The sequence below is a fragment of the Zophobas morio genome, unplaced genomic scaffold (assembly GCF_036711695.1).
Source record: "Zophobas morio isolate AGI-343-1 ecotype UQ-CSIRO unplaced genomic scaffold, CSIRO_AGI_Zmor_V1 ptg000008l, whole genome shotgun sequence".
NCBI classification, from domain to species: Eukaryota; Metazoa; Arthropoda; class Insecta; order Coleoptera; family Tenebrionidae; genus Zophobas; species Zophobas morio.
This window is the reverse complement of record NW_026972113.1, coordinates 351,643-369,695: the sequence shown is the minus strand read 5'-3', so window position 1 is coordinate 369,695 and position 18,053 is coordinate 351,643. Positions and strand designations below refer to the sequence as shown.

At 35.6% G+C, this 18,053-nt stretch overlaps 1 protein-coding gene and 1 long non-coding RNA gene across 5 annotated transcripts in view; one reads left to right on the top strand and one right to left on the bottom strand.

Annotated features, from left to right (window-relative positions):
- The window catches only part of LOC135124947 (uncharacterized), a 132,832-nt gene that overhangs the window by 42,427 nt on the left and 72,352 nt on the right, over positions 1-18,053 (bottom strand). The gene's annotated exons all lie outside the window — the stretch shown is intronic.
- Positions 3,200-4,189, top strand: LOC135124952 (uncharacterized). The gene is made up of 3 exons (XR_010279849.1): positions 3,200-3,286; positions 3,351-3,497; positions 3,594-4,189. It is a non-coding gene; the product is annotated as an uncharacterized LOC135124952 (long non-coding RNA).

The window sequence follows — 18,053 nt, the reverse complement described above, 5'->3', positions numbered from 1 at the left end:
TTAACAAAAGCCGGTGATAAAGATGGGAATTAATGAAACGAAAAGGTCAAAGTACGAGGATGATCTCCGTATTATTGTATAGAACAATAATGATCAATAGCTTTATTTTAACGCAGTCACGGGAATGAATAAGTCATGCGAATTTGAGCATCTAGAAAGCGATATTCATCGGAGATCATTACAGGAATATAAATTAAGGATTTGTTAAAAATGCCCCAACGAATCTTATTTACTGACGAAGCCAAGCATGAATGTCATGAATTTGTTGAAGTTAATGTCCTCAGGACAAGGGGGTTCAAATTTTGCATTGTCCACTACGATTACTATATTGTTTTTAAATGGGAAACTTTTCTAATACATCGTGATCTGAATCTAAATCCAAAACCTTCATTGAGTACAATCAGAATATCAAAGGTTTGTCCTTTCAATACTAAACGATTTTCACAGATTAAATTTAAAGAACGAAATGGTTGAAATAAGATGACTTAGGTTCTAGTTCTTACTTCCAGGCGGAATAACGTCGTTTCGTGGATGTTTTTTTTATCCCGTGTTAGGGGAAATGAATTCCGTCTTTAGATTCTTTCGCGTCCCGCTCTTAAAATCTCGGGCCTTTCTTAGCTTTCTCTGCACGATGTCTCTTCAGGCTCGTCAGTCCTCGTTTCTTCTTCTCCAATTATCAATCTCCATAAATTCTACACTCTTAGAACCTCATCTATCCACTTTTCTCTTGGTCTTCCTCTGGATCCGGTTGTTTCCGACTGGGGTAGTTTATATTTTTTTGTGACTGATCACGAATTTGTAATTTGATGTGCTGTTAGCACCAACGAGGCACGAGCAACGTACAGAAAAACTTAAACTTGAAGACGTTATTTAACTAAAAATGTATTTATTTAAATTTGAATAAATAAAAACAACGCTGAAAGAAACGAACAACAAAAACAGCAACAGTTTTCCCCAATTACGCTTTTCCAATAATATTTCTACCCCGAATACGCAGCAGGTTTGCAATCAAAACCACTGCCTATACAACCCTCGTTAAAAATAGTAAACCTTTGTTTTTTATATAGGCCAGGTCAGGTTAAACGCAATTTTCTTCCCACAGAATCCCTAACGACATTCGGGCGAAAATGATGAATTCATCCCCACATTCACGAACCGCGCCAACCCTAATAAAAATAAACATTTTCAAAGCACACAGGTTGTACTGAAAATATTTTCAGAAGGGATGGAATGCGTGGTATTAAATTGTTACGGTTCACCTAACGTGTTCTCTCTGCCTCTTGTAAATTACGTCGTCTCGTGTGGGGTTGGCCGGCGATGATCACACCCTTTTTGTGTCGTGAATCAAATAAGAATAAAATTTAGTGGAAGGTTTAATGAGGGGAATTCGCATCATTTCTTTCAATCAATAAAACAATCATCGAAATTCCGCGACGAGATATCGGAACCTTGGCCCGTGGAGATTGAAAGTAATTTGCTACAGTTGGATGGGGGTTTTATCAGATTATTGCAAAGTCTCCGGAATATGTGGAAGTAAGTGTTTGATGAATAGTGTCCTTGGAAGATTGATGGGCTCTCATAACTTCCTTCCGATATTTTCGCTCGGAAAATGGTCGCTCGCACAAAAACTAAAAGGGTAACTGAAAGTGTTGCAAGCATTACGTTTTCCGTTTTAGTAATGTCATAAAATTATAATGTCACCTATTTTAAAAGCTCAGCTAGTTATACCAGAATGTTTCAACAGAGTTCTGATTTTATTTTCCATGCGAGTTTTGAAGGGTTCAAAATGAAAAGTGCTTCAGTGTTCTTATTACACACGCTAATACCGCTTGCTGGAACGAATTTCATAAAGGGCGAAAACTGCATTTCCAGCTTTTGAATCGATTTTTTTTTTGTTTTCGCAGTTGTAACTTGTTTCACCCGGCTTTGTGTTTAATTTCAAGTAAAATAATTTCTAGTTGAGTGCAATTCGCATTTTGCAACCACTTTGAGCGTATTCCGCCAATATTTTATCGATTTTTATTATTTGTTTTATATGAGAGGCAAACACCACCGTACGTATTTTTTGCATTTTTAACACAAGTAAATAAACTGTTCTAGAATTAAATATTGTTACGTTGATCGTAATGTAAAAATCAGCGTGGGTAAACAATTTATTTCGTAATAATTCGATTTTAAACGACTTATTACAGAGTGATTATGTACAACATAATTCCGGCACAAATTGACTGGCTTCTCTCAACATTCTCTGGACTCGACTCGACTGAATGATAATCGTTCCCGACGGTGACCTCCATTAAACCTATACATTCCTCTGGATGGATCGCGAACGTCGCAATCGAGACCGGTCAATTACATGTGAACCAAATTGACATGGTGTAACTGGGCCGTGGAACCTTGTACTTCCACAGGTTCCACTCAAAAATGCAACCAAGTGAAAGCGTATGCATGAAGCAATACTTGTAAAATTTCCTCCTATTGTTTCGTCAAAGAAAAAATATGAATTTATCGGAACCAATTATATTTAATTACACTCAGTGTTAAAACCTTCTAAGTCATTATGGTCGCATGAGGTATGTAATTGTCATTTCTGGCTTTTGGAAATCGACGTCTTAATGTACGAAACGATCGTTTACCCGTAAGTAGTGCTTATTTTATTTGGTCCCGGAAGGACACGCTCCCGGGTATTTGAAAACGTTGAATTGCAACTTTGAAAAAAGTCCACTTATTTGTTTGACTCATCTAATGTTCAGTTTGAAAGGTAGAACTTCAAATAAATTCCAAGAGATATTTTAGCACAGTCTTGTTATCCCGAAACTCGTAATTCCAACGGGAATTTAATTCCTCATTTGTGCAAACACAAATAAATTCTAATTGTCACTATGGAGTAACAGCATTGCCAAAAGCTTAACTTTCCACCAACCTTATTATGTTTACTAGTCCGACGTATTTACGTAATCTGTATGTGCGCTGTTTAATTAGATGATGTTTATTACGTTTATGTGATATTAAGCGTGAACCAACTTGAAACATGAGACTTTCCGTAAATCAGCAGGATAATAACGCTCGCACTATTCTTGTGTAATCCATTATGAACATCACTGCCTCTACGCGGTTTTGAACAGGTAGTTCTGACGTAGACGTAACGGGCGTTGGCACAACTTGTGAAATTTGACACTTGAGTTGAAGTTACGTCCGAAAAAACCGCCGCAGACGTCTATAGACTTGTCAATTAAGTTAGATAACAAGTCCATTGTATCTTGAAGGTATTGAGTGGGCTAAGAAGGTAAATTCTCCGTGGAATCTGTACTTAATGCGAAGTTGTGAGAGATTTCCTATATTTCATTTAGTTCACACAATGGGAAGTCTTACGAACCACACTCGATACATTCTGCTTCACTCCGATGGAATCAACTAACAACAAGCCGCAAGAAATAACTTCCAAAACCGCCTTCAGAGAAAATCCTCCATGCAACGCGAAAGCAGGACAACAAAAGGTACAATAACTAAATTTACCTCAGATAAATTATTCTCTCCCACTGTTACTTCCTCGCTTATAATCTCAATAAACCATGCTGTATCGATCCCGACAGCCACAACACAACTAATCCCGCATTTGGGGGAATCAACGCCGCCACCATGCACCGTCCCACGCAACGGAACCTATTATGTGCTGCAACAATTACCCCAAGTTGACCTGTTCTTAGTTAAGGTTCGCAGACTGGTCGTGACCTGTGGGAGCGATATCATTACCAGGAATGACCGCGAAGAGAGCAAACGTCCTGTCACGTGGCGGTTGTGTGGAGGGCTCTCCCGAAATGCCCCAAACGCGATCGATCCGACGCAATTTCAGGCAAAAAGCGACTTATCTGCATCGGATGCATGCAAAGGGGTTGCCGGGAAATGGAGTTTAAAAGTTACATACACCCGACAAGATCTAATAACGTTCGAAAAAACTCGAAGACGAAAATATAGTTTTCCAATTTTGCTTTAAGTGCACCCGAAGGAGAGGGAACGGCGCTCCTCAATCCAAAATATTCCAACGTTTCGAAGGAAAATAGCGGAACGAGGTTAGGGAAGGTCTTCACGGATCCCGACATGGATGAAATTATTTTTCGAGGTGGCAACGAAGGGCTCGAACTTGCCGGAAACCGAGGATAATATAGCGACTTTGATTTTTCTGCGTGTCGTGCGTATACTAAGAACGTTATTTTTGTATCCAAAAAGACTATAACAATTTTAATTAAGTACATTTAAACCAGAGTTATTAAATCTCACAAAGCAGTGTGGAAGGTTTAGGAAGTTCACGAATCAAAGCACAGTATCGAATAACAAACTAGAAGCAAGTCGCCCCTAATGACATAAAATAACATCTACTAATGGCATAGAGCATCAATTAACGTTGAGTTTGTCCTGACTTTAAATAAACTCTCTCGGTGTCTTTTATTCGAGTGCACTCGTTATTACCCTTAATTCTCGTTACAAACCCTTTCTGACGTTTCTTGCAGGAGTAGATTCTTGAAACCCACTTTCGCCCCGCTAATTAAGTTTCAGACCAATTTAGCAGTTTCCAAGACGCAGATGCTAATGAATTTACATTATTTAAAAGCCAGTAACGGTATCACGCAACCTATGCCGAAGAAAATCGAGAAAATGAAACGATTTGCGTGCTTTTTATTGGTCGCTGCCAACATTCGCCATTACATCGGGCAATTAAGTGTGTTTATGAACGAACATTACCTTGATTTATGTTAACGACATGTTGCATTAAGGTTTTGGTAAGTTTCTGGTAGGAGAGGAAGTAGCACGTGCACTTCCGTTGCGAGGGTCAGGGTTGATTGTGTAAATAAAACAGGGAGGGAAAAGGAACGACTTCGATGATAAATCTCGACTGTTGGAGATTCTTATTAAGGTTCCAAGAGAGCACACAAGCAACCATATTTATTAGAAGCCTGTGAAAGTATGGAAGAATAGGACGAAAGACAATATTAATTCTATTGTACTAAGCAGACTACACAGTCTACGCACTTTGATTAAAACGTATAAAAACGTACTTATTGTGTTCAAGATGTTGGCGCCCTTGGTGAAATAGCACAACTGAAAGTTTATTAATAGTCGTTTAAAACCAATTCCTGAAAGTTCTGCAGGTTCAAGAGAACATAAACATCAATATAATCGCCTATGATATATTTATGATCGTGACAAGAATCCGTGGAACGAATTTTGAATATATATATAAAATTATTTCAGGCCGTTCCTTGTTCCAGTTAATCGTTGAAACGCTGAATAAAACTAATATTTACGACTGTAGTGTCATACGTAAACAAAGTACCGTTATAATTCTAGGGTGTATAAAACTTTCTCAGTACTTTTCATGTAACCTAGGGTGATATTATTCTGATATGTTCTCTTTGAACTAAAAAACCCAAAATCCAAAATAAGCTAATTTACATTTTTTCACGTGTTCATTGACGTAAATTTCCCACGTCATTTTGCCATCAAGGTGTACACCTAACAACTTCATGGGTTCAAAATGAGAATTTAATTCGCTCAATGAAAAGTAAATTAGTTGTTTTCATTTATGGCTACAAAAACCAGTTTTTAACGTACTCGTATGTTCCGTTTCACTAAAATTAAAACTACTCATTGGGTAAGTCGTATCATTAGCAAAATATATAATATATAAAGGTGTTTTTATTACAATTAGGTGTATCACTGATATAAACTAAGAAGAGCACTGGTGCAAGAATAGCTCCTTGAGGAATCACATGCGTAACGCATCGCTTAAGTGAGCAATAATTTTTTTGTATTAATAAAGTAACACTATTTTCACCAAATCCGTATTTATAGGTTGGTTGTTTGAACAAAAAACTCACAAGGTCAGACGCTTTAATTAAGTGCAAACAGTGAATATTTTTACTAGCAAACACATTAACTGTAAGTTCGACAAGGCAGAGAATTTATGGCGTTAGCCATACTTCTAAATCCACACCAAATTAAAGTTTTAGTTTAAAGCATCAAAAATTATCCATAGTAAGCTTTACTAATGGATGTACGGTTAAGTTTTTAAGGATTTTACTGCTTTCGTATTAGTAGCGTATTACCTTGTAAGGCTTCAAGGAATCGAAAAGTCCAAACCGCAGTGTCGATTCTTGCACCGTTCTGGACTTATGACCCGTTAAATTTGAAATATCCATTTTTAATTCAAGAATAGTACCCCACCATACTAAACGGGTCGTGTATTTGATTTACAAATTAGCTAGTAAGAGGTCTAGAGACTGTACCGTCATAATCGCCACCGTTTTTTTTTTTATTCCCGCCGCCTCCCCAGAATCCGAAGCAGCCCCGCCCAGTGAGGAGCCGCCGCCAGAGGGAGCACAGGACAACCTTAGACGAGTTTCCAGTTTTTTTTGTTTGCCGAAAGTCTATTTTAATCCGCTCGTTTTCTTATCTAGACAGCCTACCAGGAAATAAAAATAGAAAAACAGACAGACAGACAAACGGAAAAAGATGTAGACTGTTTCGGGGTCCACTGGGAAATTTCCCGTTGAAGCTATGAAATAGAGAAAACATAGAATTAAGCATTCCTTAAAATATTTATACCATCCAGGAAAATTTTAATTCAGAATATAAAATTTAATCATAAAAAACAACTCTCAATTTTAATCATCAGCGAACGCCTACACCGTGACATATTCGAATGATTTGGCCGTAAATCGTTGCTACTCTTGCACGAAAGCTACACATATTTCACACTCATCAGATAAACCCACGTCATGGACAATTGACATATTTTTTGGCATTCTCGTAAAAACATTGTTCAAACACGCCCCATCCCTAGTGAGATTAAAATTTCTTTGTGTGGCACGACCATTACTTACTTCGCATAAATAATAATTACAGATTACAAAGAAACCGCCATCTGACATTAACAATTAGAGAAGTGAGAAGTCTCCAAAGACACGATCGACTAAAAAATCGATGCACGCCCGCATCCTGATTGTGCCCCAACTGAATTCCACTGAAAGACAACACAGGGGAGAACAGGCTCATCTGAAAGAAGGAAAATCACCAACCCGACAAATTTGTGATTAAGAGACACCGTTGAGACCTTTTGGGGCTTACTAATTAGCAAGAAAACAAAGTAAAATTCGCTGGCGCAGTAATCGATAACGGGGTTAATAGTAGAATTTTCCTAACTAGAAAAATGAATTTATGTGAAAGTCGCTAATTGGCAATAACTCAAAATGGCCAATTTCAACGTGAGCTCGGGCCCTTCAATAAATTCCGCGTCGACTTTATGGTCGTGAAAATATTTCAAATTGACCATAAAATCAGCAGTGTCCTTGTTAAATTGATCAATTTAATAAAGGAGGAATTCTGCTTTCCAAGTTGTATCCTTTAAATTGGGTGCAATTGAAATTAAATGGTGACGAGGAATGAAAAGGGGATTAGAAAAGACGTGAATAACGGTATCGTTAGGAATAGGAATGAGACTAAAGCTTCCTCTTATTTGACGCTAAAAAATCCTCGGTGGTTTTTAGCTGAATGCATCTGGTATTACAGTTCGTTTATATCCACTCAAACCGGGCTTTTCAACGTTTCCTATTCGGCTGCACTCTAAACAGGACTTTGACGGTGGCTCGACATAATTAGGTTTCTGATGAGCATATGTGCATAATGCCCCCGGCAATTTGCCTCATGTGCCGTCATCTAAAGCTCATTCAACTCGGCAACAGATACACCGTTCAGCCACAATATATCATCAATATCGAAACTCAATAGATGAAAAGATGGGGCAAAGCGAAACCCTGTCTTGTTATGCGCAGATGGGAATCTCGACTTTGTGCACCTACCTTTACACGGATCCTGAGGGGTGAATGGTAATCCACTTGAATTTCAATTTCTTGTACAAACAGACTCGATTTTAGGCCGACGTGGACGTACTCTTTTGTGAAGAACCGGTCAAATTTCATTGGCTATTTCCGAACAAAGCTCCAAAAACAGAAAAGGTGAGTGCACAAGCTTGCAATTTGCTATCTAAACATTCATTAGTCGGAGTCACCGAGACTGCGTTCAATTTACGAAACTTGGACGGTTTCGGCGAAAACTGTAAATACCCCTCAAATACGAAGCTTTAGTTTGATGTAAAGTATGTAATTTAAACCGTGTAAGAAAGTACAGTGGAATGAATGTGTGACGAAAAGCGCCTACGGGGAGACGTCTTTTGTTTCCTTCGTAACCAACTCCCTCGTCATTCCATTAAACCCGGGCGCCATTTAAGGAATCCAAACAAAGGGATAACCGCAGAATTAATAACGTTGCTATGCTTGAAGTTTTCTAAATATCAATGTGTGGATCATTCTACTGCGATAAAAGTGACAATAGTTTAATTTTTCATTGACTACCTACAACAAGAACATGACTTGGACGAAACTAAATTAAAAACGTGGGCCTCCCTTGCCATAGTATGAAGGCTATCCCTCGAGAGCCTTAAGAGCTAGTCCTATTATTTGCGCTCGCAAGGCAGTGGACCAATAAAAAAATTCAATTCACATTGGCCGCATCAGACGCCTTATTATTTCATATCCAGCTCGGCTAACGCAGCTTCGCAATTTTTAAAATTCTATAGTAGATATGACAACTTCGAGTAACAATTGTATACTGACACTTCCTGGAGGAATCGGACACCTACTCAATCTATCTATGTAGAGCAAAATGTTTTCGGTCATATGATAATTCTTAGTGCAAAAAGGGAAATATAAAAGAAAATGATCGCTTACGTGTGGCACTAATCCTGAATTATTTCTCTTCGAGTATCATAAACCCCTATCCAATTTATCTCTATATTAATTTATAAGGCAATTGCGATGTTGATGCTTGTGGCACCCTCGAGCCAATTTCGGTCTCATGTGAACAGCGTCGCACAAGGCAGCCATTTAGCTTAACAACAATATCGCAACATAAATACAGCCAACTCCCAACGATTAAAAAATAAATTTCTCTTCGTGTGGCGACAACACAGTTCAACCAGACGAATGCAACAAATTAATCCAATAAACGAGCCCCAACAAGTAAAAATCAAATTAAAAGTCTAAAAATAATTGACTGGATTGCATGACACCGGTCGCTTTTTCGTAATTATTTCAATGAAAACACATCAAAAATAAACCAGAAATTAATAACAGTACGCAAAGTCGTTTTTTACTTCCCGAACGTAAGCGACCAACTCTCTACTTTTACATTTTGTCGACCTTTCATGACCCGTAGGGTATGAAAAGATAGGTCTCCCGTTTCAATTTGTCTTGCCGTTGCATTAATATTAGGAATATCATGTAAATAATGTGATGACGTCAATTCAAAATTATACATCCTAACCGGTTATTAAATTGCATAAAATAACATAGTCACATGTAGTTTCTACTCGAAACGTCCAGATTTTTGGGAAAAAAATCAAAATTATAAAACAACATTTTGCGTTTTAATTTTGAATCTGCAAAACCGAATGCTTTGAAATCTTGTAGATGTTTTAAAGTTATGATAAGCATAATAAATTCAATACCCCCTCTTCATTCCAGTGAATACTCTTAATATTTTTCAAAATCAATCTTATTTTACCAGCTACGTAAAAACTCTCGACTATTTTTTTTTTAAACGGCACATGTAACTTACAAGGAATGCGGTACCAGCGAAATTAAATTCTACTCTAATTTAATTTCAAAAGATTTCGACCTTCACGAAATTACAACGCTTGATGAACTATTTTCAAACGGATTTTCTTGAAGTAATTATTCTGGAGACGCCGACATCAACGAGATATTCCTCTCTTTATATATAAAAAAAAAATGAGCTTTCATAGATCTTGGAAGGATAAGGTGACACTTCATTCCAAAATTTCCCGACATCCTGATTTCGTTTTAATGAAATTCTAATTCATTTTATAAATTGCTTTTCTTTGCAGCCGTTAATCTTAAGTCGGTGCTATATTAGCAGTTTGGTATTGATTTGAAACGTCTGAATTGGATCTAATTGCTCGATAATTACTTTCGTAAACAAACTTAGTTCACGTTCCAGTTATACTAATAATATTTATTGACCGTTAGATAAACCGTGAGTACTTGTTAATGAAAAATATATCCTTCTTCGGCAGGTTTCCGTAAATGTCAGAGGCGGGCTTTTGTTTTCACTAGAACCCGAACACGGGATTAAACTTTATTACAGCCTTCACAACCTTCTAGGGATAGAAACTCGTCTAATAATATTAAAAGAGCAAGAAATGAATGATATATTAAGCTAAAATTATTTAGCACTGGCAGTGTGCCATTTCGCTCTCGTATTTTGTTTTCTAATGTTAAAATTAACAAAGACGTTGAACCAACCTTTCTGTTGTGCTAATTGCTAAAGGCATTGTTTGTGAAGGTGCTTAAGTTATTAATTAGTTCCAAAGATGGCGATTATTGACGTAAATGAAGCTTCTACAGACAAGTATCTCGAGGGAAAACAAATTAGAACTGTTTAAGTAACTCGTGTTATTAATTTTTTTTCTTTAGTCGTGACATTATTAACGTAGAATTATCTTCGGAATGCAAGGCGCGGAGATCCATAATTCACGTTTCGCAATCACCGAGTATGGGAAATGAACGTGGTATATTACAACAACTAATACATAATTTAAACTATCCTGAATTACTTATTAAATTAAGCAGTCTTGGTCAACATTCATTTTGAGTTATGTGGCCATCTTTAATTAATAAAGAATAATCCTGGCAGAAGTGTACTTCAACGTTGTTTGAAGTAGTTCACGAGAAGTAATCTCCCGAGGCTGACGTTATGCACAAACGAGGATGAGTTGTTTGCAAGATTTAATTACATTCGTATAAGAGCAAAACACATAAAACAGAAAAGCAGTGATATTAATTCAGAGAAAATTTTCTGGAAGATGAAATCAATTCTCATTATTGGAGTTTGAAGAAGTTTTCCACCGATTTAAAACTGTCCCGCAATAATGAAAAAAAAAACTGGAAGAAATAAACAAGTTTTAAAGTCACGCTTACACGGTCTGTCAAAACGCAAGCCATAAGCGTGCCACATGTCCGACTTACCAACCTGTGTACGTACAGCTTAACAAATAGTTCCACTAAAATTCGTAAACGCATGAGATACAACAATAATCCGATTACCTGGTTGTTCCATCCGCCTGAAGCTATAAATTTCCACAGGGGAGTTATATTAAAATACCGAATCCATTTTCGTTGTGTAGACGAGCAGATCAGTGTACAGCGCTATTTTGCTTAACAATTCGGAAACAAGTTAAACATAATCATTTACATAATAGGCCAGACTATTTGCCGTACAATTCTACACAACGAGTTCTATTGTTGTTGGATTATAACCACCCCAAAAACAAAATCATCGACCGACCTAACAAAGAACAACCTTGTAAAAAATTACCCAGAAATTAAGAAAACCCCCTCTCTACGCATAATTTATTTTTCTTACACCCCCTTCCGTTCTTTTGTTTCGCGTCTCAAAACTTCCAAATTTTCATCCACCTTTCACATTTTCCACCAAGAAAATCCTCCTTTGTTTACACATCTTCTCGTGCAAAACCCGTAACTTCAGGTAATAAAACCGAGCCTGCGTTATGGGATTTTATCAATTTACATCATCGGGTTGCTATACTTTACGGACGAAAACCGCATCCACCGTTAAATTCAATTCCAGTGCGGAGTCTCATACAAAATCGTGCACCCTAGGAAATGTAGGTGTTATCAGCTCAATTGTGAGTAAATCACCCGTCGTATAGGGGTATGATCGGATACAAAAGCTGTTGTCGCTGTACGAAAACCACCGTTATATTTGCACGCTAGTGAGAAACGCAGAAATATCGACAATGGGAACGCTAATCTTGCTGAAGGCAGCTAAGGAATTTTTCTGATACGTAGACTGTGGCGAATGTCGATGAAGAATACGAAAATCTCGACTGGAGATTTTATTACACGGAACTACCGAACCGATCACTTTGAAATTTTACGTGTACCATAACATCATAGCAAGAAAATCGTTAAATAAACTCACTTGAAACATGCAGCAATTTGAACTGCTTAGAAATTCTGAAAGTTGATGTCGTCATCTCAGAAAATATACCAAGTGTGTGAATAATTTAACGATTGTTTTGTCAGAAATATTAAAAAAATTGGTTTGAAATTATTTAGACAAAACTTCTCCCGTTTCCCCCGTACAATCAACCAAATCCAATTTCTTAAACGAAAATAAAAAATAAAATTTGAGGTTTCCGAATTTATTTCTTTGATGACGACTCTTAAACGTTAAAACATAAATAGGTGTGGATTGTTAAACTACACTTATTTTTTGTAAGGAAAAAAAAAGGAAAAAAGAAAACAACGAAAAAAAACGACAAAAAAAATACGAAAAAAGGTAACAAAAAATGACAAAAAACATGTCAAAATAATTCCTCAAAAAATATAAAAAAGCGACGACAAAATGAAAATTGAGTAAATTTTAAAAAAGCGACAAAAAAGTCCACAAAAAAGCGACTTACAGAAGGGAGTCAACTAAAATTATTAATTAAGCTACAGTAGAACGCTCTGAATATGTATTATTTTATAATTCTTATTTTATTATTATTATTACATATACGCAGGCCCAACATTTCTGTATTCTCAAATTTTCGAAAAAATGGGAGTTCATACAAAATTTGAAAACAATCGGTCGATTAGTTTCGGAGATTTTCTCCCTAATAAAAATCAACACAGACGACACACGACAACCAAAAGACGGAAATGGGTGGTGACCTATTATTTCGTATTCTAGGGGTCACGAAAAGTGGAGAAAACTTAAAACGCTTAAATTAAATTGGCTCTTATTAAATGGAGACTCTATGAACAATGTCCACCTATAATTGCAGTTATTATGTCAAAATATTGCAACTTTTACGTATACACGTACTCGTGCTCGTACAGCAAACTTCATCCTCACGAGTAATTGGCATCATTACACGCTCGTTGAACAATATACCACTATAATTGCGCCGAACTGTAAAGCGAGCGTGAGGCAGGAGTGGAAATGAGTGAAAATATGAATAACACCGAAAAATTTATAAAATATCTGGGCAAAATATGCAAGCACCATTTAGTTGGGAAGTATTTACGAAGTAAACGTATCTTATTGACATCAAGAAAACTCACAACTAAAAATAAATCACGATTGCGTACAATTTATTTTCAGATGACCGGGTTGGCATACGTGTGAGAAGATCACAGTTACTTTTACAAAAAGACTTAAAGAAGAAAAATTTTTATATAAACTATTAAATGAGTACATCACTGTGAACCCCTCGGCTCAGCTTAATTAATATTAAATATTTTATTATTCTTCCGCTCACCGGATGCCATTTTTTCCTGCACTTATTTAAATTTCAACGTTAAATTTACCATACGCTTACCCGACCACCGGAATTCATTAATAAAGCCCATACTACCTAAATTTAATTAGATTAATATGCCCGGAATTTTGTACAACAAAAACTTTGTGTATTTCCCTCAAAAGGAGCGATTTAGTTTACACACAATACGTCCTAAATCCTGACTAGTTTTCCCGAATTAACACTACGAAATGTGTGCGCATTTTCGCTTTGTGTGGTTATTTCGACAAACAACCTCTCAATTAGGGGGTTTTTAGCCATCATTTGTAAAATTAACCCTTCTGGACTAGATAGTTTCGAATTTTTGTAAATCCCGTAACGTCAAAGTGTTTAAACCAAGCGCCACCGTAATTAACATGTAACTAACATCCAAAGTTTAGCACTCTCTTGCAATTGATAAATAAACAACTTAATCTTCTCTTTGATAGACAGGAAGCCAATAAAGTGTACTTTCATCTGACAGTTAACAAACTTTTGCAGTAATTACTATCGATCCCAGCACCTGATCGTACTTGACAAATTACCAAACTTAATCCCTGTGTATATTTATATGAAACTGTACTCGTCCAAAAAAAAAATTGCACTTGAAGTAGCACATGCATTCACTACAACAAAAAACGTGTAACATTTAATCTAACGGGCAATTTTTCCTAACGGCGCTACTTTATGCAAATTTCCAATTATATTAAAGTGCTGGACGGGCAGCTAATTGGTTTAACTTTTAGGTTAGCCTGGCACGTTACGAGGCAAAATAAATTCTTGACGTTTGCACAGTAAATCTGGAGTGTAAACATAATTGATATTTTTCCAGACTGTGAGCAGATGTAGAATTACCTAATGAACACATACAAAATTCATTCACAAACACAGCCCACATCGAGGCTTCAAATTGGGAATGAAAACTCCGTAAGTCATCCCATCGACGATAATAACACCTCTCTGTTTTGACGTTTTGCAATAAATATTTAGTGTATGATTCTGTCTTATTGAAGCAAATATAAATCGACGGTGTTTTAGTCCAGATATTTCACTACAGGCGGCCGGAAATTTACGTTTGATCTTGTAATGTCACATTTTTTATGTGCCGCTTCTACAAATTGAGTGATTTGCCGCCTTTAAACGAACCGCAAATAGCGAACCGAATTAAACCCCAATGTCAAAATTTTATTTTCGCGTATTTATTTTTCTAAAATACAGGCTACATTTGTCATTTCACTGCCCCCATTTTAATTCACCAGAGCACGTAACAGACCTCCACAAATCATAAATAATCCGTTAGAATTAAAAGACAAACGGCGAATTTCCATTTCACTTTGCGAAATACGCAAGTTTCTTAATAAGCTAAACGCCCACAGGCTCTCGTTTAAGCAAAATAAATTTCTAGAGGCACTTTTCGATTTTTTGAGGAACGCGTTTTCCGACGAGGTCTTCTAAACGAGATATTTTTAATTGGAAAGTTCGCCGTGGTGTTACAGTATCCAATACCGGTGATGGATGTATTGGTAAATTTTCTTAGGAGACGTGAATCGATGGTCTGTTATAAATTGTGGTCAAATAACGTCGCGATTTCCTTGTTCGGAATTTATTGACTGTGGGTAAACTTCATCCAGGATTGACATTCCGCTGATGGAATCGAAGCTGAGTATATATGCACATGGAATACTAATCAAATCGAGTTTGTTATTGCTTCGGCGCGAAACACAATTTAGAAAAATTCGATCCAATTATTTTTCGTCTACAAAATAATAATTAACAAGTATTCACGTCTAAAACACGTTTTTTCTTAAATTTAAAATTGTTACCGACAACAAAATGTGAAAACAAAAACGTGTTTATTAATTTTTCAATGGAATGTTAACAATAACGCTAAAGCGTGCCTTATCTTTTAGCTTGAATGGGTAATTTTAATACGTATTTTGAACCGCAACACCACAAACCAGAATGAATGCTTTTCGTTATTTCACAAAAAGTAAATACACAATGTAAACAATACGGGAAAACAATTGGAAGCTCCATGTGTCGTTTAAATTATTCAAAATTGGGAATAACGCGAATACACGTAAGTGTGGTTGTTAATGAAAACAACATTTTCAAGAATACAATTTCGTAAAGAACATGTCTATTATTAGACTGTGGAATGTTAACAATTACCAATTAATAAATTCCAGTAATGAAGGAAGTAGTCGGTTAGTGATTGCGAAAACAGGATATGTTTTTATTAGCACATAGAAGAATAAATTTTTTTTAGCATTTATGAGACCTCTGGTCTTTAGATCATTAGACCACGGGTTAAATGAAAAGTGAAAGTTTGCACTTTATTTTAATTGCGCTGGAATCGCTCGAAGGAAAATACTAGATTGAAGATCCACTACATTGTATGTGACTGAAAGTTTAAAAATACGTATGTGGGATGTGGAAGAACATAAATGAAAAATCGTCTTTGCTGGAATAAAAACAACTCCAAATTAGTTCCTGTAACCAGTTTTCAGTGAACGTGCAAATATCAAACTTTATATAACACACAGAATAACATTAACGACAATTACATAAATAGTTTCAAATGTTTCAATCGAGAACGACTGAACTAGTTACAACTAACGTGAACTTTCTTCAAACTAAAAACCGTAGCGCCTTTGACTTATCCAATCATTCTTATGTAAAATATAACAGATAAAACTTGGTTTTCACAAAACCTTTTCGTCTTTCTAAAGAAAATTGCTTAACACGTCAGACCAAGGTGGAAATAGGAGACGGTTTCACATTTCTTGTGTCACACACTTGTGAATATGTTATTTTATGCATATACAGTACCTACAAAATTTTCTTGAAGTAAATCACGTAGACGTTAAATGGAAAAAAAAGTATAAAAGTAAAATCTTGGGTTTGAGACGAATCTACGAAGTGCCTACACAATATAAAAAAAACTTCAATAACTATAGCGCAGGTAAAAATGTCTACGTTTTCGTAATATGTTCATTTCCATAACTAGATAACTTTTTTGCTGATGATGTCAAGGATATTCTTGGAATGCGTAGGTGAGCATTCCTACTGAAATTAAATCTTAATTTCAGATGCCTACGTTTTAATATTCGCGCACCACAAGAGCTACAACCTATATCTTAAAAAAGTAATTCCTTGTCTTTTTTTGAATTCTGCAGATACCAAAATAATTTAGTTCGTACTTCAATCAAGCCGTTTTTATCAAAACCGGCCATATTTGCGCGTTTATATAAACGTTCTCTAATTTGCAATCAAAGAGGACGAGACTACTTGCTAGATTAAAGTGAAATATTTACTTAAACGAATTCTGGGGAGCCTGTGAGTCTTGAAACACCGAAAGTAGAATTAATTTGTGACTTATAGGTATGTCAAAAACTTTCGGCGTTACAGGTTATATACGCAAATAAATTTAACTTTGTCACAAAAGTTGTTAACACATGTCCATTTTCATGGCAGCGACACTATTAACTCCGAACAAAATCCCTAACAAACTCAATTTACATATGCAGGCTCTAAAGCCATTAAATTTCGTGTAAGTCCTGCTTTGACCGAATTAATTAGAAAATCAATTATTAGATTAAAAAACTGAGAAAATTGCTAAATCGATGTAAGAATAATTATTAACGCAGAAGATTGAATTTCGCATTTTTTGTTTTCGTTTTATGCTGCTACATAATATACAGGCTGTTTCATAATTAAATCTGACAAGTTCAGAAATCGTACTAATAATATTCATGGGTTGTCAAATGACTTTAATCAATTTGGTTTTAGTTTTTGTGGTGACAATAGTAAATAATATGAAATGGTTTGAATGTGATAATAATCCTTAATATTTTTTTAATTGACAAAAAAAAAAGACACATCTAATTCTGCTCTTCTTTTACGTAAAACCTAAGATTCCATATACGTGTCCTTACAAAAATGTTGTTGACGTCATCACAAAATTTTGGCAAGGAAAAATTTTTCTCTTAAAAAATAAAATTCGCAAAATTAAATTTTATAACTTTTAGAAAAAAGTGGATTTATTGTATTTCAGGGACGAGGGAAGTTCTGTCGAGTAATTTTTAAAAATTTTCACTGATCTATTTTTAACTCGTTTAAAAAAGTAGTAGTCTAAAATTTAGAACGGTCAATCAACACAAAAAAAAAAACGATATAAAATCAGTAGATCGTATCATTTTTGGGAAATGATCTCAACTTCTTTTTGAAAATAAATTGTAGTGTAGGAGGGTTAAATAAAATATTTTTTATTTTTTTTACTGGTATAATAATTGTTGTTTGTTTGATAAAGGGCTTTAGAAAAAATTTTTCCATGGGAATATTATAATTTCAAAAATATATATTTTTTTAAACTTGGCGAAAATGATACTGACAGCCGAATTTCTGAAAATAGACAAAACCTCCTCTGCAAGTAAATAAAAATTGGTCTAAGATTATTTAAAAAGAACTTTCCTCATCCCTGAAATACAGAAAAATTATAAAATTTGATTTTGCAAATTAATTTTTTTTATGATAATTACAAAATTTTGTGATTACGTCATCAATATTTCAGCAAGACACAGAAGAATTGATTAATAAAAAAAATTGCCTCTTTCATTAATTTTTTGAG